Consider the following 11,461-nt stretch of genomic DNA (forward strand, 5'->3'; position numbering starts at 1 on the left):
CTCTAGTTAAGCATATCAGTCTATTACAAATTTAACCTTGATTAAACTCTTTTTGGGTCTGGGTAGCAGGACGTAGCCAGCCCTTGTGCCAGTAGCCCAGTTCCAATGAAGTTCCCTGAAGTCTTTCTTTCCTCTTAGAAATCTTATAAGGCAAGCCTTGAAGTTTAATGCTGTCTGCACTTAGTATTTCTAAATTTTTATCTGAATAGTCCATAAAATTTGGCTTACCATTCCAGAAGACACATTTAGTTGTAAGTATCAAGTCCATATCTATTTTTTTAAAGCAAAGGTTCCAAAAGATTAACATCCACATGGTCAGGTTCATCTCAGCTTATCAGACAGCTTTAGGTTTGTTGAGATAAGCTTCCAGACCAGGTACAGTTTTGGAGGAAGGAATATTTACTGAAGCTTACAGATCCAGGGAAAGTTCCATAATGGTAGAAAAAGCTGGCCTGCCTTCACAGGCCCAAGCAGAGAGAGAGAAGCACAAGACTTTAGAAATACAAAAGCTGCCGGCGAACCGAAGGTGAAGGGAAGAGAAAGGGAACGAAGAGATGTTGACAAGTAAGTACAGGTTATAGAAGCAAAGGTTAGTGCACTAAATATGAAGACTGCCTCATAGCTCATGAGGGTACGCTCACCCGCACACACCGATTACCTCCTCAACGACTGCCTCTCACGGGGTGCACTAGTCTGATGGGGTCCCAGAGCCCCATGTTGGGCGCCAGATGCGGGGCTCCTTCCCACTCAGGTAGTGCCGAGGGAAGGACCAGGCCTGCTGGTTCCTCCCTAGGGGTTGAGGGGATGATGAGTGTCGAACCTCTCCTGGCCACCGGAGAAAAACCACACTGAGTCGGGAGTCTTTTCCATGCAGAAACAACTCTTTATTATTCTGAGCAGTTGCCTATATCATGTTGGGGACGAAGGCGGGGATTTTAGGGTGGGAAAAGAGGTAAGGGCCAATAGTAAACTTTAACTATTGAAATGGTAATTACAATTACCTCGAGGAAGTAGCAGGCCAGAAGTCATTAGGCATCCTGCTGAGTCATAGCTGGCCAGAGACAGGTCGCCAAACTTTAGCTAGGCTCAGGAAGTTCCACTAGGCCTCACGCCTGGGCCTTTCAGGGCCCAACATTGGGAGGCATGATCATTATGGTTATAGATGTGGCCTTGTTAGTCATGATTGCTAGTGTGTTAAAGATGAGTTCTAAAGAGACATGATCATCATTGTTTTTACAGATGAGTCTAAAGAGATATGATGATCATTGTGTTAAAGATGAGACCTGAGGAGATATGATTATCATTGTTTTATATGTTAGGCATGGGAGACTTGATCATCTTTGTGTTACAAATAGAGGGCTGGAGAGATAATCATTCTGTTAAACATGAGGCCTTGGGGACATGACCATTATTGTACTCTACATGAGTCCTGGCCAGACATGATCATTATTATGGTGCAGATGAGGCCTAGGCAGTCATGATCATCACTGTGTTATAGATGAAGCCTGGGGAGACATAATCATCATAGTTTTCCAATGAGGCCTGGGGAAATCTGATCATCATTGTGTTATAGATGAGGCCTCAGGGGTCATGATCATCATTGTGTTGCAGATGAGGCCTGGTAAGACCTGATAATCATTGTGTTACAGATGAGGCCTTGGGTACATGATCATTACTGTGCTACACATGAGGCCTGAGTAGATGTTATCATCACTGTGGTGCAGGTGAGGTATGGGGTGACATTATCATCATTGTGTTAAGGTGAATCCTGGGGAGTCATGATTATCACTGTGTTACAAATGAGACCTAGGGACACACAATCATCATTGTATTACAGATAAAGCTTTGGGACCCATGATCATCATCTAGTTACATTTTGGCCTGGGAAGACAGGATAATCATTGATTTACAGCTGTGGCCTGGGAAGACATAAATATCTTAGTGTTACAGATGAGGCCTGGGGCAACATGATTGTCATTGTGTAGCAGACCTGGCCTGGGGAGATATATTCATCATTTTATTACATATGAAGTCTTAGGAGATATGACCATCATTGTGGTAAAACTGAGGCCTGGGAGACATGATAATCTTTGTTTTACATATGATGCCTTGGGGGACATGATCACTATTCTGATTCCAATGTGGCTGGGTAGATATGATCATTATTATGTTTCAGATGAGGCCTGGGCTGTCATGATCATCGTTGTGTTACAGGTGAGGCCTGGGGAAACATGATCATCATTTTGTTACAGATGAAGACAGGCAGAGCATGGTCATCTTTCTGCTACAGAAATGGCCTGGCAAGATGACTTGATCATCATTGTGTGAGAGTTAAGGCCTGGGGAGATATGATCATCATTGTGTTACAGATGATGCATGTGAAGACATGAATATCATGGTCTTACAACATCATCATTGTGTTACAGATTAATCCTGGAGAGACATGACCATTATGGTTATAGATGAGGCCTGGAAAAATATGATCACCGTTGTTTTACAGAAGAGGCCTTCAGAGACATGATCATGCCTGTGTTAAAAATGGCTCTTGGGTGGCTGGAGAGATGGCTTAGCAGTTAGGAGCTTGTCTGTGAAGCCCAAGGACCCCGATTTGAAGCTTAATTTCCCAGAACCCACATTAGCCAGATGCACAAGGAGGTGCATGTATCTGGAGTTCATTTGCAGTGGCTGGTGCACCCATTCTCTCTCTGTCTCTCTGTCTGCCTCTTTCTTCCTCTATCTGTTACTCTCAAATAAATAAATAAAAATAAATGCATGACCCATATACCTCAACAAGGAGTGGCTAGGGGGAGGGGGTAGGACATAGATGAGCCTAACAATGGTACCAACTTGACTATATTCACTGAGTACAAAACTAATTAATAAAAAAATTAAAAAATTAAATAAACAAAAATTTTAAAACTTGGTTCTTGGGGAGACATGGCCATCATTGTGTTACCAATAAGGCCTGGGGAAATATGGCCATCATTGTTTCACAGTTTTGGCTAGGGGAAACATAATCCTCATTGTGTTACATATGAGGTCTTGGATACATGGTCATTATTGTGCTACACTTAAGGCCTGAGTATATATGATCATCAGTGTGGTGCAGATAAGGCATGGGGTGACATGGCCATCATTGTCTTATAGATGAGTTCTTGGAAGACTTATCTTCATTTTGTTACAGATGAGGTTGGAAAAACCTGATCATCATTGTGGTATAGGTGAATCCTGGAGAGACATAGTCATCATTGTGTTACAGATGAGGCCTCGGGGACAGAATTGTCATTGTATTACAAACAATGCTTAGGGAAATATGATCATAATTGTGTTTTTAGATGATGCCTGGTGAGACATGATCTTCATTGTGTTACACATGAGGCCTGGAGATACTTAATCAACATTTTGTTACAGATGGGGCCTGGCAAGTCTTGATCATCATTGTGTTACAGATGAGGCCTAGGGAGACTTGATCCTCATTGTTTTAGAAATGAGGCCTGGGAAGACATGACTATCATTTTGTTGCATACGAGACCTGGGAATACATGATCATCATTGTATTACAGATGTGGAGGTATGATCATCATTATTAGAGCTTAATCTTGGTGAGACTTGATCATCAAGATGTTGCAGATGAGGTCTTTGTAGAAATGATCCTTATTGTGTTATAGATGAGGCCTGGGGAGACATGATCATCAGTGTGGTACAGTTGAGAGCTGGAGACACATGATCATGAATGTGTTACAGATGAGGACAATGGAGACATGATCATCATTGTGCTACTGATGAGTCCTGGGGAAACTTCATAATCATTGTGTTACTGATGAGGCCTGTGAAGGCATGATCATCATTATTCCTGATGAGGTCTGGTGAAAAATAATCATGTTTGTGTTACAGATGATGCCTGGGGAGACATGACCATCATTTTAATGAAGCCTGAGGAGAAATGATCACCATTGTGTTATAAATGATACCTGGAGAGATCACTATGTTGCAGGTGACACTTGGATAGTCATGATCATCATTTTGTTACTGGGAAATAACCTCAGGAGACATGATCATAATTATTTTACAGATGAGACCTTGGTAATCTTGATAATAATTGTGTTTCAGATGAGGCCTACAAAGACAAGATCATCATTGTGTTACAGATAAGACCCTGAAGACATGATCAACATATTTTTACAGATGTGGCCTAAGGAGACATGATCATCATTGTGTTACAGATGAAGCCTAGGGAGACATGATTATCACTGTGTTACAGATGAGGCCTGGGGAGACCTGATTATCATGTGGTACAGATGCAGCCTGGAGAGACATGATCACCATTGTTACACATGAGACCTGGGGAGACTTGATCATCATTGCTCTACATATTAGGCCTGGAGACACATGATCATTACTGTGTAAAAGAAGAGTCCTGGGGAGACATTATTATCCTTGTGTGTACAAGATGAGGTCTGGGAATACTTGATCATCAGTGTGTTACAGATGAGATCTGGAGAGACTTGATTCTCAATGTGTTACAGATGAGGCCTGGGAGACATGATTATAATTGTGTTGCAGATAAGACCTAAGGAGACATAATCATCATTTGCTACAGATGATGCCTGGGGAGACATGATCATCATTTTACAGATGAGGCCTAGGTAGTCATAATCATAATTGTGTAACACATGAGACCTCAGGAGACATAATCAACATTGTGTTAAGACCCTGAAGACATTATCGACATGCTTTTACCCATGTGGACTAGAGAGACATGATTATCATTTTGTTTCAGAGACATGATCATCGTTGTGTTACAGATGAAGCCTGGGGGGGACACGATCATCTATGTGTTACAGATGAGGTCTTGGTAGACTTGACTGTCATTGTGCACCAGATGAGGCCAATGTAGGCATGATCATTATTGTCTTGCATATGAAGCCTGGGGAGACTTGATCATCATTTTGTTACAGATGATGCCTGGGAAGACATATCATTACTGTGTTACAGATGAGGCCTCAGGAGACCTGATCATCACTGTGTTCCAGTTAAGATCTGGAAAACATGATCATCATATTCTTAAAGATGTGGTCTGGGGAGACATGATAATCATTGTGTAACAAATGAGGCCTGGAGACACTTGATCATTATTATTATGTTACAGATGTAGCCTGGGGAGACATGATCATCACTGTTACAGATGAATTCTAGGGGAACTTGATCATTTTTGCACATATGTGGCATGGAGAGATATGATAAACATTGTACTACAGATGAGACTTAGAGACCTATGATCATGATTGTGTAACAGATGAGGCCTAGGCAGACTGGATCCTCAGTATGTTACAAGTGAGATCTGGAGAGACTTGATTCTCAGTTTTAGATATGAGGCCTGGAAAGACATTATCACCATTGTGTTACAGATGAGGCCTAGAGAGGCATTATCATGATTGTGACAGATGAGTGATGGTGTGACATGATCATCAAGGTGTTACAGATGAGGCCCATATAGAAAGGATCATTATTGTGTTACAGATATGACCTGGGGAGTCATGATCACCATTGTGAGGCAGATTAGGGCTAGAGAGATATTATCATGACAGTTACACATGAGGTCTTGGTGAGACATTATGATCCATTTGCCACAGATGAGGCTCAGTGAGACATGATCATCAATGTGTAAAAAATGAGGACTGTGGAGACATGATAGTCATTATGGTACAGATGAGAACTGAGGTAACATGGTCATTATTGCACTGCAGTTGTGACTTAGGGAGACATGATCATCACTGTGTTAAAGATGGGATCTGAGGAGGCCCAGAGTGGGAGGCCCAGGCTTTGGGCCTGGGGAGAGGGAAGGGAATCAGAGCCAGCTGTCCTAGACTGACTGACCTATTAGAAGAGAGCCAATGAGAAAGTGGTCTGACTTGAATCAAGCCTGGATGATATCAAGATGTCCTCCATGCTTATGCAAGTAAGGGTGATGACCTGCTTCCTGTTGGCACCGTGGATTATATCCATATAAGAATTCAACAGAGGAATGGCAGGAAGTCCCTGACTACTGTCCAAGGGATTGCAGATGATTCTGATTAAAAGAAACTAGTGAAGTCATTCAAAAAGAAACTTGCCAGAATATGGAGAAGTGATTCAGCTACAGGGTGACCAGCACATACACATATGCCAGTTCCTAATAGAGACTAGACTGGCTAAGGACAATCAGCTGAAAGTTCATGGATTTTAAGTGCTTGTGACTCTAAAGTATAACTGAAAATTTCCTTGCAATGAGTAGAATATCCCTTCTGTCCCTTGTCCCAAGATTAAAAACCTCACAGCTTGTTTAATGTAACCACTTGGGGCCCACTTTTAACTTGGACTAGTATAACTTCATGCAATAAACTGCAAAGAGACAAAAAAGAAATGTGGCCTGGGGAAACATGGCCATCATTGTGTCATTGTGTTAAAGATGGCATTTGGAGATGCATGATAATCATTGAGTTACAAATGGACCTGGCAAGATAACTTTAACATTATTGTATTAGGGTGGGAAACATGATCGTCATTGTGTTACAGATGAGGCCTGGGGAGACATGATCATTATAATACTACATATAAGGCCTGTGGATACATTTTCATCATTTTGTGACAGTTAAGGCCTGGGAAGACATGAGCATCATTGCCTTCCATATGAGAACTGGGAGACAAGACCATCGTGTGGTGAAGATGAGACTTAGAAGACATGATCATCATTGTGTTTCAAATGAAGCCTGGGAGACCAAGTCATCAGTGTGTTAGGAGATGACACTTGGGGAGACATCATTATCAATGTGTGACATATAAGGCCTGTGGATACATGATCATCATTTTTTTACAGATGAAACCTGATAATCATTGTGTTACATATGAGTCCTGGGATTCTTGATCATCATTTTGTTAAAGATGAGGCCTGTGGTGACATGATCATCAATTTGGTACAGATGAGTTCTGGAGAGACATGATCATCATTGTGTTACAGATGAGTCCTCAGGAATATGATCATCATTTTGTTAAAGATGAGGCCTGTGGTGACATGATCATCAATTTGGTACAGATGAGTTCTGGAGAGACATGACCATCATTGTGTTACAGATGAGTCCTCAGGAATATGATCATCATTTTGTCAAAGACAAGGCCTCATTTGACACCATCATGATTCTGTTACAGAGGCCTATGGAGACATGTTCATAATCGTCTTACAGATAAAACTTGGGGAGGCATAATAATCATCACGTTACGCTTGGAGCATGGGGAGACATTATTTTTTTTTAATTATTTATTTATTTATTTGAAAGCGACAGACACAGAGAGAAAGACAGAGAGAGGGAGAGAGAGAGAATGGGTGCGCCAGGGCTAACAGCCTCTGCAAACGAACTCCAGACGCGTGCGCCCCCTTGTGCATCTGGCTAACGTGGGACCTGGGGAACCGAGCCTCGAACCGGGGTCCTTAGGCTTCACAGGCAAGCGCTTAACCGCTAAGCCATCTCTCCAGCCCTGGGGAGACATTATTATCATGTTTGATATGAGGCCTGGGCAGACATGATCTTCATTGTGTTACAGATGAGGCAGGGCGAGACATGTTTATCAGTGCGTAAAAGATGAGGCCTGTGTAGACATTATTTTATTGTGTCAACAAATGAGACCTTGGGAAACACGATCATATTTGTGTTACTGATGATAACTGGGGTGACACAGTAATCATTGTGTTACTGATGACACCAGGGGAGACATGATCATAACTGGGTTGCTGTTGCAACTTAGGGAGACATGATCATCATTGTGTTAAAGATGAGACCTGGGGAGACATTATCATTATTATGTTACATGTGAGTTCTGCATAGACTTGACATCATTTTATTTACAGATGAGACCTGGGGAGACATGACCACCCATTTGTTACAGATGAAGTCTGGAGAGACATGATCTACACTGGATTACAAATGAGGCCTGAGGAGCTATGAACATCATTGTGTTACAGATGAGGCCTGCAGAGCATGATAATCACTGTGCTACAGATAAGGCCAGGGGTGGGGGAGACTGCTTGATTATCATTGTGTTACAGATGAGGCCTCGGAAATAGGATCATTATTATTTTACATATAAGTTCTGGCCATACATGATCATCATTGTTACAGATAACACCTGGTGAAACATAATCACCAATGTGTTACAGATGAGGACTGTGGAGACATGATCATCATTTTGTTACCAACGAGGACTGGGGAGTCATGATCACCACTGTCCTGCAGATGTGGTCTAGGGAGACATGATTATCATTTTTTTAAAGATGAGGCCTGGGGAGAATCATCATCATTGTGTTACAGATGGTGCATAGGGAGACATTACCATAATTGTTTTATAGATGCAGCCTGGGTCGATGGGATCATCATTGTGTTACAGATGAGTCCTGGGGAGACATGATCATCATTTTGTCACAAATTAGGCCTGAGGAGACATGATCATTATTGTGCTACAGAGGAGCTGGGGAGTCACGATAATCACTATGTTATAGATGATACCTCTGTAGACATGATCATGATTGTGTTACAGATGAGGCCTGGTGAAACATGATCATAACTGTGGTACATATTAAGCCTGTGGATTCATGATAATCATTTTACTGTAGTTGATCACCATTGCTACAGGTGAGGCCTTTTTAGACATGATCATCATTGTGTTACAGATTAGCTCTAGGAGACATAATCATCATGCCTACATATGAGGCCTGGTGACACATGTCCAACAATGTGTTACAGATGAGTCTTGGGGAGATGTGATCAACATTTTGTTACAAATTAGGCCTAGGGAGACATGATAATATTGTGCCACAGAGGAGGTGGGGAGACTACGATGTCATTGTGTTACAGATGATACCTCAGTAGACATGATCATGATTGTGTTACAGATGAGGCCTGGGGACACATGTAACCCACAAAGGCCAGTGGTGGAGGACAGGGATGGGTGGGGCTGTTGATGACTTACTCTCTCAATGGCTTGCACAGCACCTTCTCTCACAAAGGTAGATAGCTAGTAGGGACAAAGCTTTGAACCCAGTTCTAGCATTATGGTGAGGATTTGCTGAACTAGGATAATCATATACTTGTTATTGGAGATAAGACCAGGCAGTTTAATTGCTTTGAGTGAGCAGAGAATCATTCGGGGAAGATGAAACATTTCTAAGGCCTTTGGAATGTGCACTCAGTCACTGACAAGATGAGTAGAACTGTGTTGTGTGTAGTTTGGCAAATTTTAAAAGAATAAATATAATATTGCATACCTATTGTACAGAAAAACGTGTTAAATTATTTACATTTTCACATTATCTGTTAATGTATCTTTTTACTATTTTATCATAGTTTGGGGGTGTAGTCCCTAATCTTACTCACTAAGGAGAAGCAGCCTGCCTCAAATGTATATACTGTTTTGTAAATTAGCAATGGACAAATTTTTCATTTTTTAAATTTTTGCATGAATGGGATAGAACTCGGTGTGTCAAACAAGGTAAAGACGATCATAAATAAAACTACTAGGTGGGCATGGTGGTGCAAGCTTTTAGTCCCAGCACTTGGGAGGCAGAGGTAAGAGCATCGCCATGAATTCCAGGCCATCCTTAGAATACATAGAGAATTCCAGGTCAGCCTGGGCTAGAGGGACACCCTACTTCCAAAAGAAACAAACAAGTAAACAAAAATACGGCTGATAGTCTGGTCCATTGTCCACTATTATTTACACTAAATATGACATTCAAAATTGTATTACCCAGAAAAACATTCAGGCTTGATATCAGTTCCTGTTTGATGAGAACAAAATACTGATATATTCCTTCAGGAAAGCCAAAGAAGAACATTAGGGAGAGAAATAAGATGGCATGGTAAATCATCATCTTAGGTTTATCGGGAAGCTGTCACTAATGACAAGACTTACCTCTTCCTCATGGATTACTCCTCATGCCTGGCTATCCTTCATATGGACCATGAACAACATGTTCTCTGTCACAGAAGTTCTGTAGGCACTCTATGCATTTTCCCTTCACAAGCTCATCAAAGGCTGTTGATTTAAACAATTCATATTTTGTGTCTAATTCCCACATGCTGAATCTCTGCTTCTTTGCAAGGATAAATCACTTCCCTCACATTTGAGTTTTATTTTATGTTACTTTGGCTAGTATAGTAAGAATTTCAGATGAAAATATCTAAGTGGAACTTCAAAATTTTTAGCATGGTGCCTTTAATAGGATGTCTCACCGTGAATGTCATCACAATGGGGAGTGGCATGCTTAAGGACAGAAAAATGGATAAAAGAGGCCTAGCATCAAGAAAGGGACAGTCAGAAGCCGGGCATGGTGACAGATGCCTTTAATCCCAGTACCCAGGAGGCAGAGGTAGAAGGATTTCCATAAGTTCAAGGCCACTCTGAGACTCCATAGTGAATTTCAGGTCACTCTGGGCCAGAGTGAGACCCTACTTCAGAAAAACAAACAAAAAAAAGGGACAACAGGGGGTGGAGATATGGTTCAGCAGTCAGAGTCACATGTTGGGTCATGATTTGCAGAGACATTTATCATTCCAATAACTGGGGGCTAACTCCACAATGCAAGACCCATTTTCATCAACAAGGAGGATCCAATGGGAGGGGGTAAATCACAGATGAGCCTAAACAATGGTACCAAACTGCCTGTATTTACTGAAAAGAAAACTAATAAATTAAATTAAAAAAACAAACAAACAAACAAAAAAAAAGCACAAAGGTTTGATCCCCAGGACCCACATAACCAAAATGTACATGATATAGGTGCATTCATATCAAGTTTGCTTGCAGTGGCTGAAGGGCCTGGCATTCCCATTCTCTCTCTCTTTCACACACACAAACACACAAATAAAATAAAATAAAACAAAGGTTTTAAAAAATATTTTTGTTTATTTTTATTTATTTATTTGAGAGCGACAGAGAGAGAAAGAGGGGGGGGGGGCTCGCCAGGGCTTCCAGCCACTGCAGATGAACTCCAGATGTGTGCACCCCCTTTTGGATCTGGCAAACAGGGGTCCTGAGGAATCGAGCTTTGAACCAGGGTCCTTAGGCTTCACAGGCAAGCGCTTAACTGTTATGCCATCTCTCCAGCCCTAAAACAAAGTTTTTAAAAAAAGAAAGAGGCAAGCAATGAAGATGTACTAAGGACCTGTTCTTCATCACACTTCTTCAAACTACAACATTGAGAAGCCAATCTTAGAGAGTCGAGTCCTTGAGAGACAAGACACATCTCTAGGAATTGATAGCAAAAATTACACTACTTAAAATGATACACAAATAATTGATTCCTATGTTTATAAACTTTTAAATAAGAAGCACCAAGAGATATTGCATGAGTTTTATAAAAACCATAGTTTTCTTAATCTGTAGTCCACTAAAACACAGATGTGTTGAATGGTATCATTGCAAAAACAAA

General features: G+C 41.3%; 1 protein-coding gene across 1 annotated transcript in view; it reads left to right on the plus strand.

Moving 5' to 3' along the window:
• LOC123456275 (zinc finger protein 585A-like) overlaps window positions 1-11,461 on the plus strand; it is a 649,667-nt gene that overhangs the window by 354,345 nt on the left and 283,861 nt on the right.

This window comes from Jaculus jaculus, chromosome 20 (assembly GCF_020740685.1).
Source record: "Jaculus jaculus isolate mJacJac1 chromosome 20, mJacJac1.mat.Y.cur, whole genome shotgun sequence".
Taxonomy (NCBI): domain Eukaryota; kingdom Metazoa; phylum Chordata; class Mammalia; order Rodentia; family Dipodidae; genus Jaculus; species Jaculus jaculus.